The sequence below is a fragment of the Acanthaster planci genome, linkage group LG06 (assembly GCF_054643075.1).
Source record: "Acanthaster planci isolate LZ-2023a linkage group LG06, COTS_SCS, whole genome shotgun sequence".
In the NCBI taxonomy this organism is placed as follows: domain Eukaryota; kingdom Metazoa; phylum Echinodermata; class Asteroidea; order Valvatida; family Acanthasteridae; genus Acanthaster; species Acanthaster planci.
Window position 1 is genome coordinate 20,147,158 of NC_141782.1, and position 22,063 is coordinate 20,169,220.

Consider the following 22,063-nt stretch of genomic DNA (forward strand, 5'->3'; position numbering starts at 1 on the left):
AAAGCGCCCTCATTTGCATGTGCACAGAGAAATATGGTGACTGACGCTATCCCTTCTCCACAGCCGCAAGCATAGCAGATTCATCGAGCCCGCGAAGTGTGCATAACGAGGAATGAATGATGCTGTCCTTGAACCAAAATGAACAAGCCGGTTCTGAAGAAGCAGAGTCGACGTTAATTGAGAGACAGAAATGGATTGACTTTGGAATGGAAATTGCATTTCATTTCCAATTTGCCCCCCCCACCTCTTTTTTTCTTGCCGTTCCGCTGACAGTGCTCTAGCACAATCGTTGAATGGACATTGGCCAGTGGCTCAATCAATACAGAATCTTAAAACAAATTACCATCCTCGGGACCTCAGCTACCGGATTTAATTTTGGATAGAAGGTACAGGGGTTAATTGACAAGGGGTGTGGGGGAGGGACAGTTCCATGTTTGGAAAGACAGCAGTAGTTGCAGTAAACAAAACTGCTCGAGTGAAATTTGTCCTGTAATAAAATTGGGAATTATAAGAGTAGACTCGATTTTACATTTAGAAGGACTGCACTTTTTAAGCGTGCTTTTCAACCTTTCAACCTTGCTTTATTTGGGGAAAAGTGTCCTCGCCAATAAGCAAAATGTCAAGAGTGCGTTGCTCCGACAGGTGAACTTTCGATATTCAAAATGGAAAATAAGAAAAAAGGTGATGTGTGTTTGTATTGTAGAATTACAGGGTAGTGTTTCTACTGTTGATGTTAACTAGTTGGATGAATTCACAAATAGTATGGTAATTTGATGCCCTATGGCAATTAACATGGGCGTGTGACTGTGTGGCTACCTGTTACCTCAAAATTCAAAGATATCTCCCCACCCAAGAAAAACCCAACAAACTTGAAAATACTTTACAAAAATGCCAATTATCCAAAGACTCATCAACAACCTCTGGACACAAATGTGAAATCGGAGTTTGCCCTCTGATAAGGCTTGTTTTTATTTGAAAAGTTCCCCACAAAAACCTTTAACACCTCTCTGTTTCTTTGAATGTTCCTAGGTCTAAGTATTAAGCAGTATAGGCAGCCAAAGGTACAGATTCCAACTTGCATAGTTTGGGTCCGGTGCCTGACATCCAGGGTACTTACTCTGTACATATACTTGTAGGTACCAGGATCTTGTTTCTGGGAAGAATCCTATAGTGTTACCTTTCACCTGGACTGTGTTGTTGTGCGGGCAGTGCACATGAGTAAACAACCATCTCTGGTTGTGTTGTTTGATTCGTGTTTATGAATCAAATAGTTTATTTTTAAACATGTTCTTTTGTTTAATTTCCTGTGTTTATTTAAGGAGTTGAAATGAATATACATGGAGGTGTAAATATAGGGCCTGCGTGCTCTCTGAGTGCACCGCAGTTGCAATTTTTTACATGTGTAAAATGTCAGGATTATTTTGTCATAATGACTTTGGGCATGATCCCTTGCCACCTTGGCGGTGTTGAATTCGTGCCCTCTAACTACCGGTAGCCACTTGGATGTTGCCAGTTTGGGACACCTTGCCACATAGCTCATGCTAGGTCCAGATACCAGGAGCTCTGTCCACAGAGAGATAGAGATGTTACAAAAAATTGGAGATCTCCAGTTCAGGTCCCACTGGAGCCATAAATTGGTAGCCAGTCCCAATTTGAAACATGTAGGTGTAATGCTCAAGCAACACCAAGTTCACATTTTCATTCCCACTTGGGACAGCTGATGTAATTGGGCACTGGACATTCACAGGTGGACTCTGAGGAAAGTGTATCAACTGCAGTTTTTTGTTTCTTGAATCAGCGGCGCTAATTGCTGTCTGCTAATTGACAATGCTGATGAAGGGGATAATTTTACCGGATGTTTTGCGCGAATTCTGTCCTGTCTTCAAGTAAGATTCCCCTGAAGCTTCCGGGGAATGGCAAACGATCCTAATGGATTTGGAAAGTTAGTGTCATCATGTGGTGTGCCTTGCACTCAATACAGTCACATGCACGAAAAACCTGTCTGGACATGTCTCACTGTTGTTGCAATATGGTACCGACGTACATGTGCGCTAATCACGTGCTTGGATCCTTTTTGCTGCATACACATACAATACATGTACACTGTACGTGTATAAATTATTACATCTTTTTTCCTTCTGCGTATCTACTTTTTGTTATTTTCTGTCCTAGTAATTTGTTTGACAGATGGTTCGATTGGATTTACTTGGGCAAAACATCAGAAATATAACAAGGCCGAGCCTGTCAGAGTCGTAAAGTTTTATTACAACTGTTTCCAAGTAATTTTCATACCAGTTTTCATTTTGTATAGTGCAAAAAAAAAAACCTGGTGGGCAGTTTATGTGTACACATGTGTAATTTATTTTGGACTCTCACACTCGTGATGAAAGCACACAGACTAAATCCTGGATTTCCACTTTATCCTCCCATTGCCATAAATATTCATGTAAAAAGCATTTTTCATCCATCATTGCTTAAAGGATAACCCTGAAAAGGATTACTTTAGATCTGTAACCCTGAAGCAGAAATGGACAAACAACTTTCCATTTCCGTAGAATTTGTTGCACGTACATGTAAATGTTTGCGTGTTCAGCATGATATGTGGAAATGTGACGATACCTTGTCTGCCCCATTTAATGGCAGGTGCTATTTCTCCAGAAAGATTGAGGATGCTGTTTGGGAAGGAGGAAAGAGAAAAATGGGCCATACATGTTTATGAGACAAAGCAAAAACTCATTCAGATTTTTAATATCAGATACGCAGGTGCAAACTGTCCCTTCCCAAGATGGCTTGACAAATCACCAGGCTCAGTAACTTGTCACATCCCTGCCATGTAGTCTCAGTACCCGAAGTACATGCATTAGCTGCACAGACGTCATCCTTGTCTCCTTCAAATCGTTCCTGACCTATTTTTCACATAACCTCTTCCCTGGACCCTGTGATCAATAGCTACCACCCCGGTTACGACTGGCGCCATCATCGCTGGGGCCTTTAGTTCAACCCTACTCGTCCCCTCGGACAAATTAGGCATAACTCACAATTCTTTCTGTTTTTTTCCTGGGGTCCCGGACCTTGCCAGCCAAGTCTCTTGTGGTTTTCAGAATTTTAAAGACATATCCAGTGTGTTTACAGTCCGTACGCTTGTAGGGAGCTTTGAATGCCCATTGAGCCTCCCTCGAGTATTAGATGCAACTTCACACATTGTACATGTAGGATTTGAACAAAGCAAATAGACGCAGTTTTATCCCCTAGGGCGGAGTAGTTGGCAGTAATCATTTGCATAGAAAAACACACGGTGATAACTTGGACCGTGTAGGAAAGCTTTTGAAAAAAAAAATTTAGCTGACAAAAATGGTGAGAATTTCAAATGACAAAAACTGGATGTGACATCAGAAAGTGGGACCAGGAGTCCCTCGGAGATGGATCTGCCGTATATGTAAAGAAAGCAAGATTCTCATGTATCGCACTTACTGTTTTCTCCGTGCACTAAGTTTTTGCCACAACTAAACCAAAATTCAGAATGATTCTAGGCAGCAGTGCAGCATGTTTCATAAGAGATGACTTAAAAAGAACAGAGGGATTTCAGAAGAAGGTCTAAATTTTGTTTTAAAAAGCCAACAAGGTATTTTTTGCTAAATGTAAGAATCGTTTTCAAATCAAAATGTGAAGACAGGCTCAGGGCTTTGTTTGCCCGGAGGTTTCATTTTTCCCAGTGCTAGTGGCACATGGTCTTTAATTTTAAATTGTTTAGTATGAAAGCCTGTTATGTTGCTCAGTCCTGCGCTTCACGTCTACACTGCTGAGTCACAGATTGGCGTACTATACTCGGCCAGAATTTCCGCTAAATATAAAATGGTTGGCCCACATTGCAGCTACATGCATGTACTTAGACATTAAACCAATATTAAGTCAACTCAATTCAAGGTAATGCAATCAAGAGACAAGAAACACCTCCCCCCCTCCAAGAATGAGATGAAGCTCACTGTACTTTATTAAGCGCATATTCTTTCGTTCAGACACGTTAAGTGACAGCTGCTTGTATTTTTCTTCGTCCTGTTTCCACCATCTGTAGATGATTTACTGCATTCAGAGGAGCATCTTCTGGGCGGGGAGGAAGCATCAAACCCTAGATGACAGTATCAGGCCGAAGGGATCGAGGACTGGCAGCTGGGAGCTACCCTTCAAAGACTGTCATCTGGTGAAAAGTCGACTCGTCCACGCTAAACGTCCGTTACTGTACTTTATTGTCTGCTCACAACCTGGAGTGTTGCTACAGTGCGGCGTGTGCGTCAGTTTCAATAATGTATGGATTATATTGTATCCGGCTTATTCTGGTAGTTGTACAAAGGTAAATTCATTGGGGATTAGGGTTGTTTTTTAATCCTTGGCTTTTTCCTTCACAACTTTTTGGTTGGATTAAAGAATGGTTTGTGTAGGGGAAAGAGAAGATCATCATAAGTACACGTGTGGCAGGATGGAACAAACTTTGCTTTGGTGATGTATGAAAGTTAATTTCCAACAGATTTATGGCCAGGAATGGAAAACGCGCCAAGTTACTGTTGTAAAGTCTCGGTCTTCAAGTTGGCCTGCCCTGTTGTCAAAGTTTCAACTGGAGCTGGAGAAACCGATTTCGTCTAGTGAATGCTGGATGCTAGAGTGGCTCCTGTACCCTTGACCCTGGTGATGAATTATAGCCAGGGTTGACTTTCACCACAGAGCGTTGCTGGTGTGAAATTGGCCTTGAAAGCCAATAGCAGCCGAGGAAAAAAATAATCTGATTTGGGGCCAGAAATTTGACTTGTTCAGAGGGATAACCAGCCGTGCGTAGATGGGAGAGGGGGATATTCGTTGATGTAGTGTTATGTACGTATATGCTTTGATCGCATGGCATCTGTAGACCTTGACTTTGCTTCTAGGAGGTACAAGGCCATTCATTTTTTGAAAGGGCTTTTGGAGGGGAACAAATTGTTCATCTACGTGTACGTGGAAGGTCATGGCCTTGTGACCTATGACATGGCAAGGGCAACTAAGCCACACTCAGTGTTAGACTCCGTTTGGAGAAAAAAAAAGGATGAATCCTGTAACTTTCCCCCCACCAATCCTATTGTTTCCAAACTGTCAAAAGGCCCGTTCCGTGCAAAAGTGGAAATCGGTCATGCTGTTACTGACCTCGTTATTATTTGTAATTCATAAATGATTTTTGAAAAAATATTCTGTTTACAAATTGAATGACGAATTGACAGCATGAAGTATTTTCAGTCTTGCACGAAATTGCCCGAAAGTTTGTTTTGCTCCATCCATCGAAGTACCAGTGCTAATGTAAATAGAAATCCACTCATGCATTCCTACTGGTACCCTGTCCTACATTGCAATGCAAATTCTCACCTGGCCTGGGTTAAGGTCACCTGACTAACGCAACCAATCAAATCATGAGATACTGAGTCATTCCCACCCATCCAATCAGAATGTCCAGAGACCGCTGCACCAGACTGCACATGATGTACTGGTTAGGCTTGCAGAATCTGCCCTTGAGGAAGGATTTTGGCAAGTTTTGAAAACGGAAGATTCCAAACTTTCCAAGCACTCTTATCTTAAATGGGGCTGGATGCCTCGTTAGAGCACTCCGTTGGATTCCTCAAGAAGGGTACATGTGCATGTGTATTTCTGAGGTTTGGGAAAAGTTCTCCCCCCCCAAAAAAAAGAATTTTGGAGGAATTGGATTAAACATGAACACTGGCAGCTGGGAGGAGCAAAGAATTTGTGGGACATTATTGGAGTAATTCACAATACCACTGAACCGTCGATAGAGGTCTCAAATCAATGGGAGTGCACTGCATGGTGGGAATACCAGGTCGACAGCAAACGTCTCCATTACAAAACGATCAGTCGGCTCTGCATCATTGTAACCTGTCCACCCTTTCACATACAAGTCTTTGCAGCTCTCCCTTCTCGTCACTACATGAAATGCCACAATCATTTGAAAATTCCTACTGCTTCGTGACTCACACTGGTCTCAATAGCTGGATATCCAGCCACCTTCAAAGCTCTGCAGCCAGTACCCCGTTGCATAATAAAGGAGGTTGGCCGGAGAGCTGAAATTTGTACCCTCAAAAAGGCTGTTTGGGGGGATGAATGTTTCGGGCCCACGCTGTGGTGTGAATCGCGTCTTGCAATAGACTTTGGATTCAGAGTGTTCCTTTAAGCCTTGTAATCCCATCATCAGTCATACTCACTTAGGCAGGTCAAATTAAGGACTTTCTCCCCGGGGAGATTATCCTGGTCATCGTCTTGACCTTTTATGAACCTTATACACCGAGGCAATTGTGCACAGAATTTTGAAGAAGCTGTCGTTTTAGTTCTGAAATCCAAAGAACTTGCACGAAGTAGATGAAAAAAATATCTATTTTTTTCCATTCCTGTTCTAGTTCACACCATTGAAAGCACCGTCTTCTAAAACTGGAGCATTTTACCCCTTTTTCTAGGACATGACATTTTGCACCTCAATTTCCTCTATGACCATTTGTGCGACCTAGATCCCCAAGGCCTTTGTCATTTTTGGGGGGAAGAAACGGAGAAGGCAAGTATTTCAATCGATAGGCCAGGCCGGAGGGAACTCATGTCTGTTGCAAAATGAGAGTTTTTTTGCAGTCACGTTAAAGTAACCCTGGAGTGTTTTTCTCTGTGTTTGATTTTTGGAAGGGGAAAATGCAATATGCTGTATTTATGTTGCGTTGACATGCCTTGGGGTGACAACTTGTCTTTTGTCCTTCTTATCCGAAAAATGTGGAGGTATGTGGGAAACAATTTTTAGAAAAAGAGACTCATTTTTTTTGGTTGGCTTTTGAATCTTCAGCCAAGTTAAAACCGTGTTTTGTACGTGCAAATTTCTGTTTGCATCAGTTCGAATTTGGGATCATTGTTTGTTTCCACAATGAGTCCATGACCCGCTGATTGTACCTTCAACAACACTTGTCCAACGCAGCTCCATGCCAACAAAGACAGAAACACTTCAAAATTGCAACCCCCCCCACAAATGTAAGAGCCCTTGAATCCGACAATGTTTATAATTACCCAAACCATGCACTTAAAAAACACACATCCAAAAGAAAAAAAAGACGAGAGCTGCTTTTTTGTACGGCATGGATTGTGTACTTGTCAAAAAAAGTGATAAAGTGCTGATATAATTAACAATCATTTTGAGAGTGTCATTTTTGAACGCAGACCCCAAATGACCATGGGAAAGCAACTGTAGGGATGGTCGCACGGCCCACACATCCTCCACACCGTGTGATGGAATTTGATACAACACTCGCGCCCGTGTTTGGTAGAGTGTGCTCCCCGTCACAATTTTCCTCGCATTACACATGACCGCAAATCTAATGTGTATTTTTTGGAGGAACGCACCATTGCAGTCATGACTTGCTCTCACTTCTCACGGATTAATGGAAATAGATTTAGGCCTGCCCAGAGTTTGAAGGAAAAAAAAAAGATTGTTGTAACCTTTTTCTTTCGACTGTTATTATTGTGCGGTTAGTTTGGACCATTTGCTTTTATTGGAAGCCAGTGGCTTGTGACTCGGTCATTCATGAACGTTTTTTTTTTAATCGAGGAAGGATGAAAGGTTGACAATAAGTACAGCTGATCAGCGAAAAAAAACGAGGTGCCCGTGTGGATTTGGCAACGATGTAATTACTTTGAAACTTCCAACTGATTTTCTAAATCGGCCGAGAGGCGTTGTGTTCAGTGCAATTTTATTCAGCCAGTTATTTCACCAGCATTGTGTACTTTTGATGAAATTGTATTTGGAATTCTTCACAGTTCTAAAATATTTGGGCACTTTTTGCTTCAGAACAGTCTCAGTAAGAGGCAGTTGTTTTATTCTAATAATTAGAGAGGTGACGGACACACCACACGAACGTAGTATTGTGTCGTCCACACATTCTGTGCTCATGAGTTTTTGGAAACGTTTTGTTCCCACCAGATTCCGGGAAATTTCTCATCAAAGAAAAAATTCAGAAGTTCGGCCTCGGCTACCAAATTAGGGGACGTTTCCACTGCAGTTGCCTGTGTATAGGCTTTGGCAGGGACGCTACATTTGCGATGTTAAACATTCTTGTAAAAATAAATAAACAGATGACTGAACTTGTTAGTCGTATATCACTTTTATAGTAATTCCTTTCCACGTTCTGTACACGTAAGCATGACTGTTGCGTAGAGAGCCCGCGGCACATTCAGATCGCTTTTTAAGGGTGTGTATGTGCTTGATTTGTTTGGTTTCCTTTTTCTTTTTGAGTGTATTTTATTACTTGTAAATAGAGTTCTGGAAAGATCTGGGTTTTGTATAAAGTATTTAAGAAAAAGTTTATGACATTGGGTATATTGGATTTGAATTGTGTACTTTTGTCTGTAGATCGCACATCCGGATCGCCATGCCCTTCTGAAAGGATCGGGCAAATCGTCGGAATTTTTTCCCTGTAAACAAGAGCTTTGCAATCAAAATTTTCCACCGAGTATGGTTGTAATGGCTCACATAACAACTTTGAGCTATCCTAGTCTTGTTCCAAGGAGGCACGACAATATTCCAGTAATTAGTACAGGTTATAGGCTCCAGCCTATACCCTTGCATCATTGATTCTTTGGTGTGGATGGAAAAAAAGAAGCATCGAGAGTCAACATTGTATAATCGAGTTTAAAATTTCGTTGGTTTCCTTTTCAAAATGGCCGAAACCACCACAGATCTTGTATATTTGTGTATATTTAAATATGGATTTATTGTCTATCACTTGTGTAACATAGGCCTATACTTGGACTAAGTGTAAATGCACTGATACAAGGTTGTATTTATGTAAAAGGAACACAGAATTTAAAAAAGTTTGTACACACGAAACTCTCTGGAGTTTTGAACTTGCTAATTATTCACATTTCTACCACAGCAGTCCTGCGTGCCTCGTTAGTGTACATGTACATGTATTTTCACTGTAAAACAATGTATGGATAATTGAGATGTGCTCTCATCACGTAGACTGGCACAGTCTTACGTGCATTTTGTATAGCCGTGTTGAAAACGTGTTGAAGTGTTCCTAGCATGTACAGGTATGTTCGCGTTTCTCTGTTGACAGTTCAGCATTTGAAATCACAGGTAACTTTTATGAGCTACACTGCATTGCTGTGCAACTTCAATTGGACATTGCCTAAACCACTCTTAATTCACAATATTCGGAGTTTGGGATAAAAATGGACGAGGGGGGGTGCTAAAAGGTTTGAGTTTCTTCCCAGAGTTTTACAGATTTTTCTGAAACTCTTTTCAAAATGTAGGCATTTGTCAGGAGATAAGGGGTTTGGGAGGAGCTAAAAAGAGAACGGGGAGTTTAAAGATCCCCACTCAAGCCCCACCCCATTGAAGTAACCCTGATACAAACATGGTCACAGAGGGAACAAAAACATGAGCGGTGTTCAATCCAGTAGGACAAGTGTTCGTCCGTTATGAGACATTTCCACACCGACGCTCTTCCCCTCTTTTTTTTTCAAGAAAGGTCTGAATTTTACCCCCGCCCGAAAGAAAAGGCGACAGTGACTTGTTTTTCTTTTTCTGGCAAGCATCGAGTATAGGCAATGTATCTGCCTCGTGTAAAAGGTTGTGACATTTGAAGTAATAGCACAGCGCATATATGTGTACCCGAGAATGGTATTTTTACAGTGTACTTTGGTTTCGTAGTTGGTGAGAATGTGAGAAGTGCATTGATCGGTGAGTGAAGATGTACGTAAATATAGGCGTTATTCTTGGTATCACTGTATTATAAAAAAATACTCACCTACTTGTGGTAATTTATGTATTTGACCATACACCATTTGTCACCTAGCGCTTTCAGAAAATTGCCAAATGTATTTTCCCACTTTCTGAAATCCATTTGTAAATTTCTTGTCCGGAGCAGGGTTCTGGGTTCAGAAGATGAAAAAAAAATTGACGAATGAGGGTGCATTTTGTATTTCAACATTTCCATGGTTTTTAAAAACGGCAACTTCCGTCTGTTGCACGGATATAAATCCGTTCTTATTAATTAAACACAGTTTTTTTTAGACTGTGTTTGTTGAAAAAACTGCATATGGAAACTTTTCCACAAAAGCTCAGTTGAAGATCAAGGGGGAGATATTCGGAAACAAACATGCTGTCCTCACAACTTGGCACACAGTGGCCATTTTGCCACCGTGTGGGGCCCTGATGGTCTCGCTCAATGCTTTCTAATCCGCCACTTGAATCTCACTACTGTGGCCACCCCCCCCCGTTGGTAGCCCCCCTCGTGTTTTCGGTCAGCAAGGGGCACTGAACTTGGCCGCGCTTGCGAGGCTGTTTTCCCTTTTTGTTACTCTCTCATGCCTCAGGGCCCATTCCCCACTCGCCCTGTCCTCCTCTCGCTACTTACATCATTGTATAGAAGCCTCATCGTGTGAATTAATATTCGAAAGGAGTGCTCCCTTCTCCGCACTCGTCGCACTCTGTCAGCTCAGTGCGGAGAAATAGGCGCAACTGAGACACTTTCCTCGCCTGATTTGCCCGCGAGGGCTGTCTGGTTTGGTCTCGAGTGCGGCAGCGGAGCCTTATTGGGCTTCCATGAGGGTTTCTGTCCAAAACAGCTCGGCCTCCAAGAAGCCGCTGTAAACCCGTTAGACCTGGCAGCCTAGTTCGGATGAGGAGTTGGGAACGAGCAGGGGAGCACAACGTGCTGTAAGTTCGGTTCTCACCTCTTCCAAAACCTGTCCCGTATCACTTTTTTGCTAATTTGGCTGCATTTTCTGCAACGACCCAGGGGCAGTCATCTTGCGATGGAATTTTTCTGTTTGCCTCGAAGCTTCAACCTGAACTTCAGAAGCCGTTGGCATTTGATGCCATTAAAAAAAAGAAGAAAGAAAAGGAAATTTCGTCGTCAACAAGCATCACCTGCAAGGGTCTGGTTTCCATGATTCCCCATATCCAGTGGTAACTCTTGGTAAAGGGAAAGGGTAAAATGATACTCTCCCAAGATGCTCTCCTCCTTCTCGTCTGTCGTGGCGCGAAGGCAGCTCCGCGAATGCCCCGCTTCAAGCTGCCGCGTTGCGCCGGCGGCTGTCACATCTCAAGTAGTTCTCCAACATATCAACGTGCGCGTGTCAAAACAATGTTTCACTACTCTGACCGTACAGAACAGTAACCAAAGGGTTTTCTGGTTTGTGTCGTAAATATGGGCTGTGTAGATATTCCACACGTAACTGCTAACCAAAGCTGTGATGTTTTTGTATTGTGGGAGTTATTTATTAAGACAAAATGTTGTCGGGTGGTGCTGGGTTGTACATGTCTCTCAGAGGTGAGGTCGTTCATGTTATCTTGTTTGCCAAATTTGTAAGTGTAATATTAAAATGGATTTGTTGATATTGGATTGTGTGGTCCAGTCAGGAGTTTTAAAGGGTTATTTTTCCTAGATAGAAGAATAACATTTGTGTAAATCAACGTTGTGAATAATGTGTAAAGTACGTACATAGCAAAATTTTTAAGCCTGTGATTAGTGAGGCACTATTTATGAGCATGTCTAGTGAAGTCACAATGCAGCTCGCAGCCATCTTGGTCTGAATTCTAGGACCCCTAAATGCATTTAGTACAAGTTGATCACTGAATCACAGGTGCCAGACTGTTTTCAACTGGAGCCATGCTTTGAGCCTCGGGCTGAAGGCAGCAAGTAGCGGCTTCCATAGCGGCACACGTGTAGTTTCCAACCATAGCCAATTCTGACACGGCATTACAGACAGCTACATAGAAAAGAAAAAAGGCTGCATTGTGACGATGTACTATCCTGTATGTAACTATCTTCACCATGCCTGCTTTAAAGCAATTTGTGTGTGGAAGCATCATTAATATTTTTATTAATATCAAGTAATATATAGCTATAATATTTCACTATAACGTTACGACATATCAGTTTGATCTGTGAAACAATGAAACACTTTGCCTGAGCCTTTGTGTGCTATACGTTCAATGGTTATACCTTTTCCTGATAGTTCGTAAGATGTTTTACCAAAATGCAAAGTTATATACTGTGCGCTTCTTATACATCACGCCGATCTAATTGTTCAGATAAGAGTAATTTACGCCATAAGGCAACAGGGTTTACGCTAAAAGTCATTTGCGGTGGGGATTTTCAACTAAAGTCTGACTGGCGTCCACGTTCAGGGATATGCTGTTCCTGTTTGCGTCCTTTGTTAGCACGCACAATTTCACAATTGATTCTTGTGCTCCAGAAATTGATCGTCCTTGCTCGTGTAATTACATTGTTTACTGTGAGTTGACGGCATTCAAGCTGTGTAGTACTGATAATCATGTTAGGTGGTATGGGCATGGGTAGCTGTTTCGACGCAGTCAGTAAAGAGGTTGCAAAACGACAGTCAGATCCCTGTGGATGTTAACAGCCTTGTGTTGACTGCCGAGCACCTTGTTTATTCTGTGGGCGTGCTTAACAGGCACGCTCTTGTACCCAGTAAGGATACTAAACTCTTGAATTTAACTCGGTATCAAAGTTGCGTAAGATGTCGCAGTAACATATCTTACACAAACACATCTACATCAGACAAGTTCTACTCGGTCTTGTTTTATGCATGTACACGTGAGTCTGATCTGTAAACATGAACAACCACAGTCGGGGGAGGGGGAATGTTGCGTGCCTTGTCTCCCCACCACAAATATACAGTTTGTCTGCGTACAGCACCCTGTTAATACCATCAGTGTTCCTTGGCCTGAAGAACAAGACCTTCTGTAGAAAAACGAGACGTTAAATGATGGTGGCACTCACCAGGGTTGTATGAAGTGACTTCTGCATTCTCCCCCATGGTCTGGTTTGGTTAAATTCAACCCCCCCTTGTCCCAATGGGAGACAGAACACTCGTTATATGAAAAAAAAGTTGAACAGGCGAACGCAAAATTCAGTTTTATAAAATGCCAGAAGTTGTTGATGTAGGTTAGTACTGAAGCTTTTTCATTCAAATTTAACCCTTATACCTATTTTCAAGTAAACATGAAAATCTTCAGAATTGAACATTGTCAAGAATTTTACACTCTGTATTTTTCTCTGAATATGCGTACTCTTTTTACCATAATGGATTGTGTACATTTTCGTGACGTCAAGGGGATGTTAAGAAGAAATGTATCAATTTAATGTAATTGTAAGTGTGCATGCTTACTGTCATAACTCCTTAGTAAATTATGTCCTTTCGGTCATTTTGTATTCAAAGCCAATTCATTCCATAATTATTTTGTACTCTGAATTCAGCCGTTTCCCCGTTTTTCCCTTCCGCATTTTGTCAGGCCTGCAGGCCGCATATAGCTTATTTTTGTCACTGATAGTCGTTTTAATGACCAATAAATTCTCCACGGTATCAAAAACGTGAATGCCGCACCGGTGTTTTGCGATTAATCGTTTGTGCTGCTTTGTACCGTGGTCGGCATGGCGACCAGGAAAAGGAACGGTGTATTTTTAATATTAGAAGGGAGTACTTTGGACGTGGGTTGCCATTATTGTCTTGTTGCTATGGTGACTTTGCGGTTTGTGGCATTCATGAAGATGTGTGGACGAGGCCGTGCAATCGTCTGCAATTTTTTTTTTAAAGTCTTATGTTGTCGAGGACATGTCCATATTATACCCAGGAGGAACGGTGTATGTTATCAGCCTCGCTAATACAGTTCGATCTATCACAGGTCGTTATCATGTTGCATCTATCAGTCTTTCTCTTTGGACGCAATGCTTGAATTATCGAGCGTGGCCTGTTCAGGTTGGTTCTAATGACGTATTGCCCAGCTCTGTCGATTAAAGTGCCTCGCAGACTTGGGGATCTCGATAGACATTGATACTCGGGCTCGACGCTGCCGCTAAAGTTTGGCTGCTTCATAGGTTTGACATTTCAGAATACACACGCATCTTGTCCATAATGTCTCGCTATCTAATTCCAGCTTGTTTATCATTTCTTTTTCGTTTTTTCTCATCGCATATGTTCTCTTTTGCAATCCCCAATCCACCTGCTGTCTTCTCCCTTGACCCTTCTATAATCCCCCAAGTCTATATCTCAATCCGACACCTGCAGGCATTTCCCTAAATCCTGTGTTTTTCCCTTGGTAGTGCAATTTGCTGTCTCAATTTCCATCCGTCAGTTAATATCGTTTCCCGATCGTTTGTCTTTCCATTTGTCTGCCTTGAGCACAAGCACCCCCTCATCAGTTTAAGACAGCCAGGTTGGTCGGGAGTGTTCATTTTGCTGGTGGCGACGCGTCGTGAACCAGCGAATAGCAGTTCTGACCAAAGGAGCCTCCGTTGCCAGGAAATTTGCGCCCCTCTCTTTGTCCGCTCCCTCTTGGGGCTCATAATCTCTTCCGTCTGCTCCCATCCATTCCTTCCGCCGAACAATTCGAAGTAGCTGTTCGGTGTTCACCTTTCCCGTCCGGTTCCCCCGACATGCATTTTTTCATTAACCCCCCGTCGCCAGCAATCCAGAGGCTTCGAGTCGTCGCTCGTTTGACCAGAAAGCTCGCATCGAGCAGAGGGAAGCGAGCGGTTTGAATGTTGCAAGGGGGTCAAAGGATTCATTTCAGAATGATTGTTACATGGTTGCATCTTAAATGCACGATCTCCAAGTCAAATGGTGGGCACTATCTCGGTCGCTTTTTTCTCCTTCACTTATAAACTTGTAAAAAGAATTTGTACGTGTATGCAAATAAATGTTTGGTTTTTTTTTTAGAGCGACTGATCTGAATCGGGACGTGGCGTCGGCGTAGCCTCTATGTACTTGGTTTAATGGTAAATCGACGTTTACAAGTAAGAATATTTTTATGAATGTCGAATCTCACGAGTCCACTTTGTGCTCTGTGGTATGGACCCTTGAATGGTGTCGTCGAGAACGCCAGTTGACCGCGTGGATATACGTGACTTGACGAGACATCAGGCATTCGACACAATCCCTGAGGATCCCGCGCTTTTGAACCTGTGGAGTGTTGCCCATTGTAAAAGAAACTCATAAAAGCTGTTTTATTAAAAAATACGGGTGAAGCAGAAATGTCACTGAAAACAGCCATGGGCAGTGTGTAACAAATAACTTTTTAGAGACCTTTTTTTTCTCTTCTGTATTCAGCCAAATTGACGCTATTTAATTTCCCTGAACGTTGTTGACCTTATTGTGCGCTACATTGTGTTGAAGGCTACGTGAGATTGACAGTTACCAGAAAATCCGGTTTCTTTGGCGTGCCTGGTGGCGCAATTTCTATCTTGGAAATATTGTTTTCGTCATGCATCGGGTGCACGGTTGTGATAAGTATGGCATTTGTATCCAGTTGGTCAGTTCATGCCAGGCAAGCTGTGATAATAGAATCCTCCCCAGGGAAAACAAACAGCCCTCTGCCATTTTCATTTCGCTGGTAATCACCTTGCTGCATCACTGCAGACGCTTCGTCGCCTGCAACGTCAAGCCACTGCCACCGAGCGTCATGTTTCTCAAGTGGCCTGTACGCGTGTGTCCGCAAGTATCGTCAAAGTCCTCCGATTTCGTCTCCTTCTGATGCCGATGTACAGTCAGTTTGTGCGAAAGCAGTCAAGTGTTCTTCAGAACTAACTCGGAATGAACGCATGGAGCGGTTTGGGAACGGGTCAATATTGTCGTACTGATTTTATAAAATAACTATCAGAAGTTATGTGCCCCGTCGTGTTGTCATGTCCATGTGCACAAGCTTGACGGTATGCAAATCCTCGTTTTGTCCGAACCCCACTCACTCCCCCTCGCCCCACCCCTCCGACAACCGCCCTCAGAACCACTTCCGAATGCAGAAAACGGCCTGAAGTAACGATGATGTGAGAGAGACAGATAATAGCTTTTTCTGTTCGTGTGGCCGGAGCTGCGTAACATGTTGACGTTGATGATTCCTTTACGGACGGCTGAAGATATTCCCTTTGACAGATTGTTGGATAAGACTGATATCACTATGATCCAAACCATCTCTGCCTGTCACTTCCCAACTGCAGATGGAAGGTGTCTTTGTACATCTCCAGAGCTGAGGTAGAAAAATAAATAACATGTTTATAACACCGCCGTCAGACTTATGGAACTGTCGGTCGCTTCTAAATAAACCATAAAGTTCAGAAGAGCAGCTTTGATAAATTGCGTCGTTGAGAGGGAAAGAATTTTACAATTACGGTGTACCTGCACACTCCTATATCAGCTGCGCATGGTGTTAGATGTATGATGTTATACGAATAGACTGTTATGTTTTGTTTGGGGCTTTTGCTAATTGGTTGGTAGGTACATGTATGTTGTGTTTGAACGATGGGTTAGTTGGTTGTGGTTGACTGTTCGTCGATTGGCTTTTTATAGCCCTTTCTTCAATGGTCTGTAGCTTTTCCTGCTTTGGCCTATTTCTGTGTGGATCTCGCGAGACGCCGTTGCATTACAAGTAATGAGGCAGCGACAAGCATCAAGTGGGCAAACTAGATCTCCTGAGATTGAATGGAATACGGAAGGGAGGGGGAGGTTGAAGATGAAAGACACGGGAGGATGCTGCCGGAGACAGGATGGATGCGAGCGAGTACGGGAAGTGAAAGAGAAAAACGAAGCACCGGGGTAACGAGACGTGTACGGGGAAACTGGAACAGCGGATGTTGATGCGACCTCGCACAGCCGGCCACATTCTCATCCGAGCCGCCTCCCTCCTTTCCTCCCTCGTGAGGTGGCCAGGGAGAACTAAACAGTGTTTATTAGTCCCACCTCCAAGACTCGGCCTTCTAATAATAGTCCGTATCGTGACTCATGCGTAACCAGCGTTCGTTTATCGACGCGCTGGGCCGAAGCGCCACCATCTGAAGTAATAACTTCCCGCTGCGGCGGCCTGCATGATTTGAATGGTCAAACAGATTCGGCCCGCGCGCGAGGAAAAAAATGGGGGAAAATCATTCAGGAAAAAGCGCTTACGACAAGATAGCGATATTGATTGTTTGGCTTCATCAAATAACTCAGCTTAAAAAATCAAGCAAATATCGGCGAGTGCTGACGACTTGATTGCATTATAGTACATTAATGATTTAAAAGTATTAACCATTAGACGTTGGCATGTCGAAGATTGAGTGAATCACGTAGACTGGTCCGCGTATCGTTCGATTGGACACATCAGTGACGCTAATGCGAGAGACGGCGAGAGAAGCTGTCGATACCGTCACTGGCTGTGTTTTTTTTTCGGTCTTAATTCATGCCACATGTCACTCCACGGACTATTTTCAAGTGCCGTTTCATTGTAGAGACAGCGAAATTCTTCCGCCGTACCGAGGGAAAAACTCGGGACCGAACAGCATTCAACAGGTGATCAGTGGGCATTTTCAAATAATGCGGACCGGAAAAAAGTCACGCGCTCACCGACCACTTTTTTTCGGGTGAATAATGGTTAGTCACGGAAATTACAAATATTGGTTGTCCTCGTTTTCTAAATTTGACAATTTTGCGGTCAAAATGACCGCATTCGTCCTGATGTCACGCAACGTCTTCTGGGTCACAACGCTCGCCGCAGACCGGCCAAGTCGTGATAAATTCTCGTCCAGGTGCGCAGAAGGCGAGGAAGTACGACTTTCTCACCACACAAAACAAGAAAGTTGCATGACTTTTTTTGGCATTCCGGAGATTTATGGGTCTGTCAGCACCCGGAGGTTGTGAGTGATACTCCCCTTTTTTTCCCGGCAAGAGAAATATTAATGTACGTCCAATTCATCAGTCGAGAGATCCACTGTCTTTCGGAGGAGACTAATGGAAAATGGGTATAGTAGCGCTGAATGAAAGATAGCGATAGTGACTCATTTTGAAATCGAGATTTTAATCTGCCAGGGAAGCGAGACACAAAAAAGGAGATCGGTGATAAATTTTCTCTTTCGGTGTTGGCAAAGCGCCATATTTTACGGACTGTCCATTTTACGACTGCACACTTTATTATGTCCTGTGTAACGCTGCCCGAATGGAATTGTGCATTCGATTTCCCGTTATACGAATGTATAGGCCTATGTGACAAATGCGCAGTTTTCCATTCTCAACCAAAGCGGAGCTTTTCTCGCGGCTATGGGGCTTCGCTTTTTTTCCTCGGCGATGCACAGGTGAAACCATTATTCGCCTCTTCTATCGTCGCAGGCGTCGCATTCCCAGGTCTCTGCACGAAGCCTTGATGCTGCAACGCCTGGGAAACTAGGAGTGGCGAGAGGAGCTCAACAGCCAGCAGTACATGTACTAGCCGTGAAAACAGGGGGTGGGGGGTAAGAAATGCGATGTAACCCCACCTGACATGGTCGACATCACGAGGGGTAGAGTTGACGGGGGCTGGTAATGCGGCTAGTATATTACAATGCATGAGGTTCCTATAACGAGAAATTCAGCCTTAAGATTTTGTGTCATCATCCAACTCACAAATTTAAGCCTTTGATGCAGGGCCGTCGTACTCGAAGGGGTGGGGTCATTCCCCCTAGGAAAACCAACCAACCCCTGCTCTTTTTCTCAGAATTCTGTCCCAGTTTGCATTTTCCCCTTTATTGGAGGCTACGAAAACGTTCCGCCGCCACCGCTGTGTGGTAGATCGGTCTCAGTGGAAGATAAACCACGTTGTGCAGTGCCAGCCTAGATTACCCTCTGCATCGCCAACAGTCCATCGCCGTGGTGTTTTTCGTAGGGCTAAGTCAAGTCTGAATCTTTTATCTTGAGTTAGGCCCTATAGGTCTGCATAAGTCTACGCCGATTGCACGGGAATGGCTGAATATTATAGACGTAGCCTTAATTCTGGAAGCTTGCTAGTTTCGGATAAGGCTCAATCTGGTGTTCAGAACTCACGGCTGGGGCTTTCTTTTGACCAATGGTTTTGATTCTTGCCATCTTTAGGAGGTCTACGTGCTGTCAAATTTACAATCAATCTGTCAGATGGTTTTACTGTGGTCATTTTCAAGGATACCAGCAATGGGATTTTAAAACACAAACCTTCGAAATGCGCTTCTCTGTCTCAGTTAAACCAATGTTCAATGTTTGTTTCACTGCTTTCGTGGTGTTTTATCCCTGTCTTCCCTGAATGACATCACAGCAACAGAGCCCTCTGTTGTCGAAGAAGTATGGATGATTTATTCCCTTTTTTTAAAAGCACACTTTTCAATGCATTAAACCCAAGAGGGAAATCAAATAGTTTTCATCCATTGAAAGGAGTATGTTGCAAAAAAATAGCGTGTAAGAAAAATTCCTTGCAGCTGCACTTTCACTCATGACGCGCATCATCCCGCATACCGAGTACTCCATGAATCAAAATGTTGGCCTTGGCTATACCTGTCTTGGAAAATGGACAGTTTGCAAGAAAGGTACGTGAAAATGACAAGACGTTCGACTTAAAAACTCCCGAAGGCTGGGCATGATAAGAGGATTGCATTGCCACGACATCAGAAAAAAATGTGTGGGAGGAGAGCGGATTAACGAATGTTGAGTTAATCACCTTTCTAGGTTTGCACCAAAGGCTTGGAACAATAATTTTCCTCATGCTTTGATTTACACACTCGATAGCTCACCAGGCGGAATGTGGGCGACATGGAGTTTTTTTTCATCAAGCTTCGCAGCTCTCAGTTCGTATAGTCTCTGCACAAAGCCTTCCAGCTTTGTTCAGCGTCCGCAGCGGCGGTGTTCACTTACAACCCGTTTCACCTCTCGCCGTGTTGCGCGGTCCCTCGCCGGTCGAGAGAGCCCTGGATTCCACCGAAATCGAGACGGCGGAACAGCGGTCTTACTGTTGAGCTCTTGATACAAGCGGGGCCCACGTGTCAATTCCCTCTTGACGCAAAAGCCATCCTTCCGGAGGTTGAGGCTCTCCTTTCGGTGTATTTGTTCGTTTCTTCTGTTACATTGGTTTTCCGTCAAGCGGATCCAGCTATCATGCTATTTTTGCTCCTGTGGAAACATTATGAACAAGAGACTAACCCAAGAAAGTTTTTTCTTTGGGGGGGGTGTGTTCAACTTTCCACCTTCGATTCTCCGTTCTATTGCCCTTATGATTTAAGTACGACTTGTGATCTGTCAACTTCTATGCCAAAATCGAATTAGTTCCTCAGAAATGGCGCAGGAAGCCTCAATTTTCGGAACGGCCACGACCATTTGAAAATATGATTCTTGTGAGAACACTAATCCATCGATCGTTTTCTTAACTCTTCAGTATCATATCCTCTTGGCTATTTTACATTTCTCTGCTCCATATCTTTCGCTTGTGATAGAAAGTTTTGCAACTTAGTGAATGAAAGTCATCGGGTAAGCGCGGTTACCGATGAAGCGCGGGTACCGGTTACCTCTACTTCGATCGAATCTTTCACGAGTCTGTCGAACTTTTAAAAAGTATTAAGCGCACCATGCGAGTTAGTAGGGTACCATACAATCTAAATGATCTTCTTTGAGATAACGCCTAGAGTCCCAGCACCCTTGGGTCCCTCTAAAAAGAGCCATCGTCACCCCTTTTTTATTCTTTTCTTTCCATTTTAAATCCGAAAGCACATAGACTTCAATAAAATGCACCGGCCATCAAATGCACACTGAAAGCACTCCACGCGGCTCTAAGTCAACACAAGAATATATCGAGGGCCGGATATTTGGCCATCATCCGCGCAATGCGTGGCCCCAGGTGATATCTCGGGATAAAAATATCTCCGCGGAAACACTCCACAGTCCTCTCTTCGTTTCCCCTCTTCCTTCTTATAATTGAGATTGACCGGCGATGGAGAGGACGAAAAAAGGAAAGACGGGAATACAAAGGATTTCTGGGAGATGTGTTTTCTTGCTTGATCGAACACGTCTATACCGGACGGGATTGATTTCTTCAAAGTGGTGCATCGCATGCTGAAATCGGGTCCCTTTTCAAGCGCCTGAATTCCATGCCCCTTCCAGTTGGTGGCGTATGCACAAGGTTGCACTTTCCATGGCTTGTGCAGTGGGGTTCATCCAAACAGTTCTCGGCGTTATCTATGAAAATACCATTTTTCACAGCCACACGATCCGAGCCTTTTCAGAGAGTAAATGGATATTTTGGAACTGTGGCTGGGGCAAAAATGCCTATGCTCCGGGTAAACAGAAAGTTCTTTGTCTCGGAAGCCTGGAATTCGATTCCGACCTGCAGTGTGTTGTAACTGATGGTCCTTTGTGTCCGAACGGTGCACGAATGGTTCATTGTCACGCTAGATGATTATGCCTCCCGAATTTGATCTTTCTTTTATCCCAAACAAATTGTATTCACTCAGGCACGAGCCGTCGGGGAATATTAATTCTAGAGTCCCGATTCTTTAATCAATCAAAAAATGTGGGTGAGTCGAAAAAAAAAATCGTCAAAATGAATTAGCTGGGAAATCTAATCAGTAATTAGTTGGAAATTTGTTTGTTATTCGGTTGTTGTTGTTGTTGTTTATTCTCTTTCTCTTTTCTTAGCTGCTCGTGTGGGCTACACATCGTTCGTCTGCTTACTGTTTTGCTCAACCTTCAAGTCTCTCAGAAGGGGGCGTGGCAATGGCCTCTCGGCTGTTCCACAGAAATCCTCACATTGCGAAGGTCCCGACCGATCTTGCATTTTAAAATCAGGCCGACTTCGGGTAACGTTGGGTGATTACAGCAATGGAGCATAATGACATTATCAAAGTCGGGAACAGTAATTAAACATGCGAATGCCGGCCGTGTCTGGCTCTGCCAAAAGTTAATTACAACACTATGATTTATTAATGCATCAAAGACGGCATTTCGTGACTTTGTGCACATTATCTTAATTGTCTCCTTGAAGTTGTGATGTGGAGCGGACTCCGTAACGTCAAACATATATGGTTAGCAGATGGTACTGATTGGAATTGATATTAAAGGCAGACCACGTGCACTGTGGTTTGTAAACAGCCTTTTTTTCGTGGATACGAGATTTTTGGGGGGGAGGGGTCGTCAAAATTACACCTCTTAATGGAATAAAACTGTCTTAGTTTCCCACCTGTATTATCTCTGAACGTCCTGCACAGCTCTGTCAGACGTTACGAGGTGGGTCGGG

At 43.3% G+C, this 22,063-nt stretch overlaps 1 protein-coding gene across 1 annotated transcript in view; it reads left to right on the plus strand.

Annotated features, from left to right (window-relative positions):
• LOC110981312 (kelch-like protein 11) overlaps positions 1-13,411 on the plus strand; it is a 40,643-nt gene extending 27,232 nt beyond the window's left edge. Inside the window, 1 exon segment of the mRNA XM_022238796.2 lies at positions 4,073-13,411. The gene's annotated coding sequence lies outside the window, so the exon portion shown is untranslated.
• The last annotated feature ends 8,652 nt before the right edge of the window (positions 13,412-22,063 follow it).